Source organism: Leptinotarsa decemlineata, unplaced genomic scaffold (assembly GCF_025532065.1).
Source record: "Leptinotarsa decemlineata unplaced genomic scaffold, Ldec_3_MD MMD2_P_RNA_scaffold_1, whole genome shotgun sequence".
NCBI lineage: Eukaryota > Metazoa > Arthropoda > Insecta > Coleoptera > Chrysomelidae > Leptinotarsa > Leptinotarsa decemlineata.
This window is the reverse complement of record NW_027412523.1, coordinates 4,921,749-4,934,485: the sequence shown is the minus strand read 5'-3', so window position 1 is coordinate 4,934,485 and position 12,737 is coordinate 4,921,749. Positions and strand designations below refer to the sequence as shown.

Sequence of the window (12,737 nt, the reverse complement as noted above, 5' to 3'; positions counted from 1 at the left end):
GTAGCAGGTTCAAGTAATGTACAGACTCAAAGCAAAGAGAAGTTAAGGAAAATAATAAAAGAAGATTTAAAATTTATATATGTCAAACGATCCCGTAAATCTGTCTTAATAGAAAGAGAAGATATAGTCTCATGGCGACGGAGATATCTTCGCTCTATTAGATAAATGCGTTCTGCTCACAAAAAGATTAATTATCTGGACGAAATGTGGGTGAATGCTGGTCACACAGTATCTAAGATCTGGCAAGATACTACTGTAACTAGTTATCGTCAAGCATTTGTGGACGGTTTATCAACAGGGTTACGCGGACCAACGGGTAAAGGGCAACGACTAATTGTCGCCCATATAGGTAGCGAGAGCGGCTTTTTAGACGATAGTGCACTAAGTTTTTTATCAAAAAAAAACGGAGGATTATCACGAAGACATGGACGCCCAACGCTTTGAAGGATGGTTTGAATCCCTTTTTTCACGAGTCGAGTCAAATTCAGTAATAGTAATGGATAACGCTTCTTATCACAGCCGATTAGTAGAACAGCTGCCAACTATGACCACCAGAAAAGCAGACATGCAGTGTTGGTTAGGACAAAAATGAATTCCATTTTCCGAGGACATGGTTAAAGCCTAGTTTACGAGTGTCATTAAACAGCATTGTGACAGATATCTCCAGCATGTGGTGGATACAATAGCTCGTGCTGAAGGCATCACAAATTTTGATACTTCCTCCTTACCATTGCGAGTTAAACACGATAAAATTAATCTGGGCTCAAATTAAGGGTTACGTAGCTCGTGAAAACGTGACATATAAAATTTCTGATGTCCAACGTTTATTAGAACTCGCAATGGAACGGTTACGGAAAGAAGATTGGGCTAATGCTGTAGCCCATGTGATCAAAGAAGAAGAGAAAATGTGGAGATTAGACGGGATGGTGGACACTGTTTTCGACCAAATAATAATAGACTGTGTCACTGGGGATTCCTCTTCGGACGAGTCAATGGATTCTGAAACTTCATAAGCATAACATAGGTAAATATTTCTTTGCTTTGTAGTTCTCTTTCTATATAAAAGGAACATAATAATTATTTTGTAATTTTTTCTGTTTTTTTTAGAAGTACTGTATTAGGCATAATAAGAAAATGTAATCAGTTTTACCATTGACACCAGGTAGCGCCACCTACTATAATAATTTTTACGTAATTACCTATGTATTTGAATAAATAAAAATATTATTTTGGTACGCCTCTTTAGAACTGGTAAGAGGATTATCCGTTGGTCACTTCAAATGCGACGTTGCTAATGAATCACCTTCAAATTGTTATAGTATAATACAGGATTCATGTATATTTTTTCAACCTCCTCAACAACTACTGTTGTTGTTTCGCTATCGAGTGTATTATCGCCATTTAATAATATCAATAAGACAAAATAAGGTTTGGCTAGGAAATTTATTCCTTCTGAATTATTTGAAAAAATATAGCGCCCATATGGAATCAATAATCTATAAATTTAAAAACTTGGAAGATCAAATATGTTTCCAAAATCGTTTGGAAAGTAAAATTCAACAATGCATAGGCATCTAATTTGTGGAATGTGAGATAAGGAATATACTTGTGAATATTTTTTCGAAGTACTCTTAACGAATGAAAATTGAGAATGAGCAAAATTGTGAAATTTCTTTAGTGAAATAATTCCAGAATTATTGTTTGAATAAGTAGAACTCAGGAAAGATCAATTATCTAAATATCTCATATTGATTTACAATGATTTTGTATTTGATAGATCAATAATTTTAATCTGTTATAAAAAACGAACTTATCAATTGTATTTTTTATTTTACTTCTTTATTTTCATTTATATTCATAAAGGTTGAAAGATTTTGTAACGCGTTTAGTATATTTTATATTTATATTTGGATTTGTCATTATTCATTATATTGAAAAAGCGTTTAAGGAGTCAGGAATTTCTTCACGGGTGGTTAACTTCTTCAGAGGTTTTGACCCAGGATTATTTTATCGTGAGTATGAATAATTAATACACTTTTGAAAAAGTAAGATACGATAAATAACTGGCAAGATGTAGAAAAGACAATGTTTATTTTGACTGTGCTGTTACAAGGTTCAAAATGTACTGAATATAAATTTACAATACAATATTATGCCTAGCTTATTAGGGAGGGGGTTAGATTGTTCATTATAGGAAGAGGAAAGGTCATAATAGTGGGTAAGTCACAAGAAAAGTGGCACAAAGGACAATAAATGGGTCAATAAAGGAATTGAAAAATAATCTGTTTGTAGTTTACTATATTTCCATGGAAATAGGATTAAATATAAGGGCTGCTTAAGTAAATAAGATATTCCTAAATATTAAATTTCATGACGATTAAGTGTATTGAAAATGACCCATACATTAGAAGGGCAACTGGAAAACCCATATTGGGAAAATCCTGAGAACTGCAAAACTGAACAAATTAAACAAAATTAGTTAACAATACTTTAAATAGAAATAATGCAATAAACCAACCTGCTTTGTTATAGAAATTTAAGCGCCGGCAACTCTAGCCAAAATACTAATAATTTAAGATTCACAATTCACTAGTTAAAAAATATTAATTTGGGTAGTAGAGTCTTGAGACCGAACTGAGGTCATCGGAGATAATTTATGACGTATAAACCTCTGAAGAAGCAAGCCAACCGCGTCAGCGAAACGTCAGGAAAAAATTCCAAACATCGACGGCCTTTTTAGAATAGTGTTCAATGATCAAATTTCATACTGATATATTTGATATATTTCTGGATTTCATAACGGATATACACGTTTTCATTGAACTACTTCAATAATTTCAGAAAGCATTTTTTAGAGAATTTACTGTTTTTCTTCTACTGAGAAACTATGATCAGAAGAAGAATAAGGTATCGAGAAAATATATAGTTTAAGTCAACATCAATTATATATGTATATAATTATATATGTATATAAGGAACCGATGAATGACAGGAATGCTTGAGGTTTGACCTTTCAGAAGCATTTCAACAAAATCCAACGAACAAAAATCGAAAAACTATATCCTTGGGAAAATAGAAACAACAAGTTTCCTTGGTCGCACTGTAAGAATATTCACTCTTTCTCACACAAATAGATATCACACACAAACCAAATCACCCTTGAATTTTTCTACGCGGAGAGAAAATAAAAATTCCACGAAAAGCGCACTAAACTAAAACAAAACTGAGAAAAATAGCCGGTAGACCGGCGGTCAAGAGTCCTGTGGAACCACTACAAATTAGAATAATTTATTTTAAACAGCCGCCTAAAAGCAACACGTAGCTAAAGATATCCCGAATGCAGTGGCGGGGACATTTTGCACGTCTCAACTGAAACCTGTAATGATTGTTGGAAGAAGATATCCCCTTGAAATACATTTCAAAATTTTATATGAGACTGGAAGCTGCAACAGGGCAGAAAGAGATTGCTCGGCCGGCGATGATAACAGCTCCATATCTCAAAACATTTTTTCAGCCACCTTTTCTCTACGAATTCAAATTGAACCAAAGCACTGCCGAAAAATTAACCAGGAATTTGGCAATATATAGTGTTAATGAACGCACTGTTAGACGTTGGTTTGGGAAATTTCGTTCCGGAGATTTTAATCTCGAAGAAGATAGATAGATAGATTTTATTGAAGTTTTCAAATTGAACATATGAAAACTTAAGTCAGTAAGGTATAAATATATAACAAAAATACAACAAAAGATAACAAAAGATTATCATAGGTTTATACACTCGTGGTAGTACATTTCAGTATAACTCAATATTGAAAAAAGAAGAGAAAAAAAAATAAGATAAGTGTCACAGATATAACATTAGTCTTAAACCAGGGGTCTCCAAACTTTGAAGCCTTCGGGCCATAATGATTTTTTCAGTTTGTTCCAAGGGCTAATTTCTGCCCTTAACTATATTTCTAGACCAGGATAGTCGCAAAGTGCGTGACCTAAGCAAACTTACGCTTTTTTTGCATTTCAATTATTATTGTGTATTGTGACACTTAACGACATCTAGTGGCGAGTAGTGGTACTATGTACTATCTTTTTCAGCTACCCGCTAGGTGGCATTAGGCGTAATTAAATATTTGGAATTACCGCGTTGGTTCGAGAAAGTTCTGGTTCTAGCTAGTGTATTCCGATCACCTCGAGATGGCAGTAATAATTACATATAAAAAGGCTAGCGGCGCAACTGCGAGTTAGTCTGCGTAGGAAAGGCGATGGAAGCGAAACTGTCTATTGTGAAATAAAGTAACACCCGAATATTACTGGAATTTTTTCCCAACACCAAATCGTTATTTTTACACTTCGACACGTGTTTCGATCACCAAGTGATCATCTTCAAGAGAAGATAAGGAAGTTTTATCTTCCTAAAATATCTTCCTAAAATAAAGGAGTGGCTGCACTTGTGTCAAAGGCTGTAGAAAATGATGGTGGTTCAAAACCATTAGTATTACATTGTATCTTTCATCAACAGTCCTTGTGCGGAAAATGTTTGGATATGTCTGAAGTTCTAAAACCAGTCATATCAGTTGTTAACTTCATCAGATCCACTGGGCTGAATCACCGACAATTCCGCGAGTTTATTCAACAGATAGGAGAAAATGATTTACCATATCATACTGCCGTACGCTGGCTTAGTGGCGGAAAAGTCCTTAAGCGCTTTTTTGAATTTCGAGCAGAGATCGAATTTTTTTAAATGAGAAGCAGCGCCCTTTTGTCGATTTAGAAAATAGTGAATGGATGTAAAAGTTAGCCTTCTATGTCGATTTGACAAATCATATGAACGAACTGAATTTGAGATTGCAAGGAGAAAATCAGCTTCTCCCTGATTCATACACCAATATCAAATCCTTCAGGCAGAAAATAATACTATTTCAATCGCAATTGCGTAAAAAATGTTTCACACATTTTGAAACATGTGAAATATTCAGCCACACTACAGAGACTGAATTTCCCGTCAATTTTGCAATCGAAACTTTGAGTGCTTTGAAGATAAATTTTGATACTCGTTTTTCAGATTTTGATGTCATTGCGAATGAAATCAAGCTTTTTCAAAATCCTTTTGATTCTGACATTGAAACCCTGGCTCCGGAAGTCCAAATGGAAATTATTGATTTACAGTGCAGTGATATGCTTAAGAACAAATATCAAAATTCATCTTTGTTGGAATTTCAAAAGAGTCTTCCACTAGAACAATTTGATAATTTGCATAAATTTGCTCGTGGGTTGTTTTCTGTTTTTGGTACTTCCTACTTGTGTGAGAAAACGTTTTCCAAGATGAAGTACACAAAGCATGTTTACAGATCTCAATTAACCGATGAGCATCTTAAATTTCTTTCGATAATTGGTACAAGTAAAATTGATCCACAACTACAAAGTATTGTCGGTGGAAAATCACAATTACATAAATCTCATTATTGTTTTCGTTTCACTGTGATTCATTTCAATTATTTGTTAGTTATTGATATGCTTAAACTTAGATACTTAAGTTAAGTTTTCTTTGTCATCATTTCTGTCGTTAAGTTTTACCTTGCAAGTAAATAAAACCGAGTAATTATCATTCTGTGTTTTCTTCTTCAACTTATCACAGCAATAGTAACAACAATTAGGTAATCATTGGCTTTCGCGGGCCAGATTGATGAAAGTAAATCATTGGCTGTCGCGGGCCGGATTGATGACACTGGCGGGCCGGATTTGGCCCGCGGGCCGTAGTTTGGAGACCCCTGGTCTAAACTATATAAACTATATCATGTCTATATTTGTTAGGATTATAAAAATGTTGATGGCTAATACTAATATCTATCCTTCTTCTGTTCTCTGCAATCGTCATGAAGTTGCCATAAAAAATTCTTGCATCGAATACGGTTCCATGTTACACAACAAATCAAAAACTAGAATTTTGAAAGTATGCCGTCTGCTTTCTTCTCTGATTGTCAGTGGTCAATGATTATATAGTTTGACTTCCATATAGCGTGGACCTCTTTCTGTTTTTCTCAGTCTATGTTTAGGAAGAACGAGGTTCGAATTGTTCCTAGTATAGTACTCGTGAATGTTTTTATGAATAATGCATTTTTCTTTGTTGTCATAAACGAAAATAACACAAACATAAATATAGAATCCATATAAAGTAAGTAACTTATTACTTTTAAAAATTCCGCGACAGGAGTCTGTGAAGTTCATGTTAAGCATATTCTTTATTATACGTACTACTATTTTTCGTTGTTTATTGTTTTAAGCTTATTAAAAAAAAACTTTTTAGTTCGCTGTTCTTTAAAAGTGTGTTTTTTAGTTTGTTAAACTATATTTATTTGGTTAGAAATGTACTAAAACGTGACAGATGTAAATAAATTCGGCATCACACATTAATTTTTCATTACAATGAAAAAAAACTAGACTACGACACTGAATGGTATCCCATTATTAGTAAAAGTCTTTCGAATGGCTGTTGGCAACAGCTCTATGAATTCAATGCACTCTTAAATATTTCAGATTTCCGGGTATATAAATTCTACTTCAATTTTTTTATTTATTGAATTGGATTCGGGTATTTCTAAAAATGTCTAAATACAATCTCAGCTAGCAAAAACAAAACTATTCGTACAATTCAAATGAAATCTTCAAAATTCTCCGGGAAAAAAATAGATTTCAGAATAAATTCCCAAAATAAATCCGAATTCAAACGTCCAGTTTGATTATGAAAACATTTCAAAAGGCTCTGAAAAAATCAACAATGGATTCATTTATAGTATGTTTGCAGGTGCGACCGAAGGTTTTTTTCATTGCGTTTCCTCTCATTATAATCTAAATTTATCCGATTGAATGAAAGATAAATGTAAATTGTAAAGTTAATTGACGAAAACTAAACGGATCGTGACGCAAATTAGGTAATATAAATAGATTTTTCCGTACTAACTGATTCACAGTTTGTTTTTCAATGAAGGTTCGTATGTAATTGCGTGGAATTTGCAACGATTCTAAACGTGTATTATTCAACAACACACATCAATAACTGTTATTTTTCTTGTTTTACATATAACTTTGACTGTCAGTGCAACATTCTCACCAGAACAATGTGCAAGAATGGTAAATTTTTGTTTAACTACAAAGCAACCAATATACAGGATGTTACATAAGTATTTCAAAATATTCAAGTGATGTATTCCTTAGACAATTTTAAGAAAAAACGTCTTTATAAACTTGTGTCCGGAAATGCTTAGTTTCGGAGATACAGAATGTTGAAATTTCCGGACAAAAGTTCATAAAGACTTTTTTTTTACAATGGGGAATGTTCCTCAATTTGGGTTATTACAGCAAATGGAAGTTTGAACAAAATAAAGTTGAGTTTAATTCATGAGTTTTTCAAATTCACTTCGAAAAGTATTCAAATTGATGTTTCAAATGTTGGGTTTTAATTTTTAAAGGGACTTGTTTCTAATTCACATATTGGCAACAGCGCCTATATCAAGTTGAAGTTAAAAAAGGAAAATTATCTTTATAAATCAACAATTAAGGCAAAATATAAATTATAGTTCAATACCACAAGCCACATAAACACCAGTTGTTTTGTTATTTATTTATATAGATTAGGTGCACAAAATGTCATATGTTACAGAATGTCTCGAAACTTGGAACATAAGTAAACAGAACAGCACGCCTCTAAAATGTGTCATCTTTGTTCGTCTCATACAGGTAACAGATTCATTGTCCTTTATTAGCTATAACCGATGTTGCCAAATGGTGAAATAGAAACGAATCCCTTTAAATGTTGAATGCATTATTTCATTCCTCTTTTTTAAGTATTCAAATAATTTTTTAAAGAAAAAGGTTGAAATGATAAGTTTAAAATGCGTTGTTTTAGAGCTCTTTTATGAAAACTACTTGATTTTCGTCAGGAGGAACATTCCCCATTGTCTTACGAATACGTCACTTGAATATTTGAACGAACTTATGTTACACCCTGTATAGATTAAAATTTTCATTTGAAATACTAATCTCGATAAATCCCAAGACGGGTTTTTCACCATTGTGACGTATTCAAAAAACACAATCATCTGTCAAAATATGATTCGCAAATGTTGAATTGGCCTTTCCATCAGAAAAACTACTTCTATCCTCTTTTATTCTTCTGGAAAAAGTTCTTCCGGTTTGTCCGATATAAATTTTTCGACAAGAATCACAAGTCAACTTGAACAATCCCGGTCTATCCAACACTGGAGTTGTATCTTCATTGTTTTTTATGGATTTACGCAAATTATCATTTGTTCTGCAAGCTACGTCCAATTCTTTGCTTTTTAAATACCGAGCGATATTATTAGTTGGATCACCGAAGTAAATGTTACATAATTTAGTAATATTCTTTGAAACTGAATAGACCTGATTCAGAGCTTGCTTGTGCAATTTTTTAGAAAGAATTTAGTCAATAATATCCTCCTAGTAACCGTTGTTATCAGTATTATGTTTTATGAAAATCAGTTCTCTTTGAAATTTGCTTTCTGAAAGTGATATAAGTATTCAATAGTTCGTGTAAGGTAAGATGGTTTGTGGAAAATTGCAAAATTATGTTTATTTATTATCAATTCAGCTAACAAGGGACAAAATGGGTTATTATTAGAACTTCGTTACAAGAGTAAGAAGTGTAGTTGAATTGAAAATTACTCAGCAAATCCAAAACTCAAACAAAAATAACTGAAATATATTGAAGCCTCCTTCTTTCTTTACTTCATAAGATCAGTTATAAATCTTAGGTTCGCGTATTAAATAAAAAAAGGAGGATTGAATAAAATACCGTTTTATGGAGAAATGGAAAACTAAAATACCGAGGCAGTACATTTTGAACTATTTTTTTTGGCACAAAAAGCAGTTTTCTTGATGAATCATCCCCAAAAAGAAGAATGAATATACACACATCGGAAAAGTCTAGGGATATTTTTAAAAATGGCAATAATTTTTTTTTAGATTGCTTTAGGGAAAGAAAAGTTGACGGGTGATTATTGAACGAATGTAACTTACAACAAAATTTATTAAATGGTCAAAAATACTGAGTGCGCATATAAGCAAAACTAAAAAAAAAAAATATGGCTCTTCTTTGGCACCCCCAAAAAAAATCATAATACAAAAAAAATTGGAATCAGTACAAAGTATGGCCTCCACGCTGGTTTATTACGGCCCTACATCTATCGTGCATCGACAAAATGAGATTGTCAATGTCTTGTTGAGGTACATTTGCCCATTCAGCAATTAAAAGCTCTCTCAATTGAAACGTTGTGTGAATGTTCCCCATATGCGGAGTAATTCTTCGTTGAAGCATGTCCCACACATGCTCGATGGGATTCAGGTCCGGTGATTGTGCTGGCCATGGCAATACATCAACTCCTTCGTTGGTGAGCCAGTCAGTCACTAGACGCGCGACATGTGGACGAGCATTATCGTGCATTAGGTGGAAGTTTTCACCAACAGCACCAGCAAACTGACGGACGATAGGTAGAAGAATGGTGTCGAGGTACTGTCGAGCTGTGAGGGAGCGTTTTGGAAAAACGAGATCGGTTCTGCCGCCGATCGTGATTCCGCCCCATAGCATTACTGTACCACCTCTGTATGTGTGGACTTCCTGGACGTGTCTCAAACGTTCATTATTTCCAGGTCGTCTCCACAGTCTTACTCGACGAGAATCTGGATGAAATCCAAATCTGGATTCGTCTGTAAACAAAACTGTGGCCCAATCATTTGCATCCCAGTTTTGATGTTCTTGACACCACTCTAATCTTCTACCGCGATTGCCTCTCGACAAAGGTGGACATCTAAGTGGCCTTCTGTTGTGGAGATCTGCTTCATGCAGTCGATTTCTGACAGTATCACGACCAATGGTTACCTGGTGCGTCTGCTGCAACACGTTAACCAACTCAGGTGCTGTGATTATCGGTTGTCTTCTTGCGGTTAAGACCAAAAATCGGTCTTGAACTGCAGTTATAGCGCGTCCTCGCCCTGGATGTTGTTCGGCTGGACTGCCAGTTTCACAGAAACGCCGCCGCAATCGACTGATAACACTTTGGGAGACCCCCAAACGAAGAGCTACATCATTTTGTCGCATGCCACCTTGAAGAAGCCCTACAGCTCTATTCATCTCAGCCAATGGTAAGTGATGGCGTTCCATGTTAAAGCACAATATTTCCAGTTTAATTGCTGGGCAAGAACTGCATAGAATGTACAAACTCGACACTTTCAGATTATTCATTTTAGCCGAAAACCTACAGTTTGTAAAAAACTTGATAAAAGATTAGTTACCGTTTTTGCAGGCTTTGTTCAACCCATAGAAATCTACAGGGTGGTCGAGTGTACCAATTTAATCGAAATTAAACGACCTCATGCATTTATTTTTATGATATTTAGTATGTTATAAAAATATCTCTAGACTTTTCCGATGTGTGTATTTTGAGAATGCAACCACATACATTTAAAAAGTATTCAAAATATGTATTTATAACATGATAATAATAATAAATTCATTTGCCTCATTAAAAAAATGGTACTTTGAATAAAAACACTGACGTAGACCAATTGAGAAAAATCATCAACTTCAAAGTGAATTCTTCATAAAAATGTGTATATCATACGTAGGGGTTCGTTTCAGATACACACTGGAAAAAACCATTCGAAATAACTACTTTCAAACATTTTTTCTTGTATTCAACGAATGTTTCAACTTTCTAGTTCATATCTGAAAGAACTTCCTGTGGAGAAACATTTAGAGACAATCTCTTCATTAGACTACCAAAAGTTAATATAATTTAAGGATTTTACCGTATGAAAGTTTTTTCAAAATTACATAAAAAACAAAACAATCAATTCTTGAACATTTTTTTAAGAAGTGAGACTAATTAAAGAAAAATAAAATCTCCTATTTCGATAGTACTGAGTAGAGTCAAATCAATCATTGGATAGTTTCGAATATAACGGACTAGAAGTACATCCAGAATTTAATCATAAAGATCCAATGCGCGAACCTCTCTGGCTGCAATTAGAATTGGTCCACATTTAAAATTGTTCAGATCGTGGACCAGTGCCAACATTTTTTCTCACATTTGTTTTGTATTACATAATACATAATTGACAGAAAAAAATAGTAGTTCAAGTGAAACGAAGGTTACTTATTACCTAAGAGTATTTTTGACTTTATAATCATTAAAAACTCATTTTAGAATCGGAGCATCTGCTTTACTCCATTTTCTAAAATACTATTGAGTGATAAATGCAAAGAATAATATTTCGCTTCTGTGCCTTTCTGTGGACTTCAATTCAACATACTTTATAGACTGTGTACTTTCTAATACCGTGATACTTTTCAAACAACTACCGCCATCTCTTGAGGTCAGGCAGGATAGTTCTGGGATCACTTTGGTACATCGAGAATAATAATAATCTTTCTGACAACAGAGAAAGCATATTTGCTCATTCCTTCTACTGGAGTAAAAACTGAAGTATAGTCTATCCATTCCCAATTTGAACGGCAATAAAAATAAGAGCACTACGAGGGGTGTTCATAATCACTGTCCGGCAAATAGGAAATGTATATACTACCAGTGCTTTTATGTTCAAATCTTCCCTGGTACAGTCATAAACATTTCTTGCCTGTGGCCCCTAGTCGCCCAGATAGGTAGTAAACGAGCTATCAAATGTAGTTGAGGAATAAATGCTCGGCTAGCTGGACTGGCTAATTTTTTGTCCGTTTCACAATATTTATTTTTCAGTGCCGTGTGTTCGTGGTGTTAGGTGAGGTAATGAGTGGTTTTGCAAATCGATTTTTGAAAACTTTTTCTAGAGATCAATTACCCTAACCCCAAACTGATATTTTTGGACTCGACGCGCGTTTCGCTAACAAAGTTAGCATCTTCAGGAGAAGCAAATTGATACTGAATCCAAAGACAAGGGTTGGCTGTTTATATACCTTAAGTTTTTTGGTCCAATGTGGACTTTGTTTGTTAAATGATGATTATCCTAATTGATTTTTTGGTAATTAACTAGTAGAACCACTACCTGCAAATTAATTTGTCAACAATAGATTAAAAAGCGGACAAATTAAGTTGCAGGTAGTGGTTCCACTAGTTAGTTACCGAAAAATCAATTAGGATAATCATCATTCAACAAACAAAGTCCACATTGGACCAAACAACTTTAAGTATATAAACAGTGATTCAGTATCAATGTGCTTTTCCTGAAGATGCTAACCTTGTTAGCGAAACGCGCGTCGAGTGCGAAAATATCAGTTTGGTGTTAGGTGCTAGAAAAAGTTTTCAACTTATACACCAAAGGTTTCAATCTCATCGTTTAAATATGACTTTCTGGAGACCTTTTGAAACAAATGATAACATTACGTGTAAGGAATCTGTGTCAATCGACAGGGATCCGGAATTTGAAAATAAGGACTTTCACGTTCAAGTTCAGCGAGTAATTTTAAATATTCATGAATGCTTGAAGAAGGAAAACTGTCACACTTCACAGAATGCTATTGTGCTATTACTGGCGATCATAAAACAACGTAATTTCAAAAAAAGTGTATTATTGATTCGATGTGTGAAACACGTGGTCATATTCTCTTACGTTTGCCTCCATACTATTGTGTGTTCAATCCAATTGAAATGGTTTGGGCCACAATGGAAGAAAGCTTGCGGAAATGTAATCAGTCACCGACTTTGAATGCTGTG

General features: G+C 34.2%; 1 protein-coding gene across 8 annotated transcripts in view; it reads right to left on the bottom strand.

The window, feature by feature from the left end:
* Positions 1-12,737, bottom strand: part of Mhcl (Myosin heavy chain-like) — a 251,902-nt gene that overhangs the window by 12,921 nt on the left and 226,244 nt on the right. Inside the window, exon 1 of one of the 8 annotated variants that reach the window (XM_023166896.2) lies at positions 3,158-3,293. The exons of 5 other annotated variants lie outside the window; for them this stretch is intronic. The gene's annotated coding sequence lies outside the window, so the exon portion shown is untranslated. Of the gene's footprint in view, positions 1-3,126; positions 3,294-12,737 lie in introns of those variants that run through there. 2 more of the 8 variants (XM_023166897.2, XM_023166895.2) reach the window with 2 other exon arrangements.